The 2,413-nt window shown below is 39.1% G+C and overlaps 1 pseudogene; it reads left to right on the top strand.

Moving 5' to 3' along the window:
- The first annotated feature begins 204 nt into the window (after positions 1-204).
- Positions 205-621, top strand: LOC112481879 (annotated as a pseudogene).
- The last annotated feature ends 1,792 nt before the right edge of the window (positions 622-2,413 follow it).

Raw genomic sequence — 2,413 nt, 5'->3', positions numbered from 1 at the left:
ATGTCCCTTTCTACTAGATCCATATCATAATATCTCTTAAAAAGGTTTTTTCTTAGGTAAAAACAAAATTCAGAAAAGTGGACACTTCTGAATTGGCGTAAGACACTAGAGGAGAATCTTACAACACCTGTAAGATTCTATCTCTAAAGCAGGGTAGAAGGTATAAAGCTGTTCATTTAAAAAGTTCTTGCCTTTCTCATGAAAATGGTGCTGAATGTGAAGAAGGAAGCCCTTGCCTCTCCCAAAGTTGAAGCCAAAGTGAAAGCTTCGAAGGCCGAGAAAGCAGTGCTGAAAGGTGTCCATGCACTGCAGCTCTGAAGGCAGTTCAAAAATCCTCGAAAGAACACTTCCAGAAGAAACAATCTTGACCACTATGCCATCTTCAAATTTCCCCAGACCCCAAGTAAGCCATGAAGAAGATAGAAGACAATACACTTGTGTTTATTGTGGATCTCGAGGCCAACAAGCACCACATTGAATAGGCTGTGAAGCAGCTCCGTGACACTGATGTGGCCCAGGTCAACACCTTGACCAGGCCTGATGGGAGAGAAGAAGGCATATGTCCAACTGGCTCCTCACTTCGATGCTTTGGATGTTGCCAACAAGACTGAGATCATCTAAACTGAGTCCAGCTGGCAAATTCTAAATATAAATTTCTCATCATAAAAAATTCTTACAATATATATATCTCTTCATAAAATGAAAGAAAGATAAGTCTTCTTTTGATCTTAAGTCCCTCTGAAGATGAGCACTCCATCTCTGTGCTGCCTTTAAAGTAAAATTCCTCCAATTCTTTAAACCATTCTTTATTAACTTTTCTCCAGTTAAGCTTTTGCTTCCTCTATTTGAACTACTCCTGTCAAGTTATCAACAAATTCCATCTTACCAAACCCAATGGTCACTTTTCTATTCCTTCTTACTCAAACACTCAAAAACATATAATAAAACTGATAACTCCCTTCTTGTTCAAATAAATTTCTTCTCTTGACTTTTGACATACCAATCTGTCCTGGTTTATGATTTATTTCATCACGTTTTCTCAGCATTTTTAAATGCTGGAGTGTCACGGAGGTTCAATCTTTCAAATTCTTTTCTATATATTCTCACTCCCTGGGTTCTCCTCCAGGCCTACAGCTTTAAATGCTGTTTATATCAAATCTCAGTCTCCAATTTGGACCTGATCTCTACATGGAGGGCTGATGGGAATTTCAAACCCAGGAGCGCTCTTGGCTTCTGCTCCACTCCTCCACTAACTTGCTCTTCCTCTACGTTTCCTCCCTCAACTGCTTAAGCCAAAACCAGAGGAACTGGTATTGATTTCTCTTTTGCCTTCAGACCCCATGCCTAATTCATTAGCAAGTCTTGCCTGCTGAATCCCTCACTCCCATTACTACCATGTTTGGTCAGGTCACCGTTATCTCTACAAATACAATAGTCAATAACTGGTCTCTCTGCTTCTACAATTGTCCCCATACGGTTCATTCCTCATCCAGCAGGAACAGTAATCTTCTAAGAACATAAATCTGCTCTTACTTCCTCCCTGGTCAAAACCCTTCTAGTGGCTTTCGATTATATTTAGAAAAAAAAAAAAATCAAATTATTAGGCCTTACGTGACCTGGCTCTGGGCTGCCTCTCTAACCTCATCCTCTACCATGCTCTTCTTCTTGCACCATACTCTTTCCTTGCTGTCCTTTGAATGATCTGTGGGCCAAATGTAGCCTACTATGCATTTTATGTTGTTGTTGTTGTTTGCTTTTTTAACTTTTAATTTTGAGATAATTATAGATTCATGTGTAGTTTTAAGAAACAATACAGAGATCTCATATACTCTTTACCTAGTTTCCCCTAATGGCAATATCTTGCACAATATAGCACAATGTCACAACCAGGAAATTGATATTGATAAATCTACTCTTTATTGCGATTTTAGTAGTTTTACATGCACTCATTTGTGTGTGTGTTTAGTTCTATCAGAAGGATCCCTCCGTGAAAAAAAAAAAGAAAAGAAAAAAGAAAGGAAAGAAAAAAAAAAGAAAGATCCCTCGTGTTTCCCTTTTATAGCCAGTCCTCTCTCTCCCAATCCCAACTAGTGGCAACTATTAATCTGTTCTCCATCTCTATAATTTTGTCATTAGAAAAACTGTTATATAAATGGGGCCTATCTTAGTTTGGCCTACAATAACAGAATACCATAGACTGGGCGACTTAAACAACACACATTTATTTCTCACAGTTCTGAAGGCTAGAAGTCCAAGATCAGGGTGCCAGCACGGTTCAGTTGGTGAAGGTCCTCTTTTTGGTTTATAGATGGCCATCTTCTCATTATATCTTCACATTGCGGAAGAGACGGCAAGCTAGCTCTCTGGCCTCTGATTATAAAGGCACTAATCCCATTCATGAAGGCTCTGCCCT

This window comes from Pteropus alecto, unplaced genomic scaffold (assembly GCF_000325575.1).
Source record: "Pteropus alecto unplaced genomic scaffold, ASM32557v1 scaffold94, whole genome shotgun sequence".
In the NCBI taxonomy this organism is placed as follows: domain Eukaryota; kingdom Metazoa; phylum Chordata; class Mammalia; order Chiroptera; family Pteropodidae; genus Pteropus; species Pteropus alecto.
The sequence above is the reverse complement of the archived record's forward strand: the minus strand, read 5'-3'. Positions and strand labels throughout refer to the sequence as shown.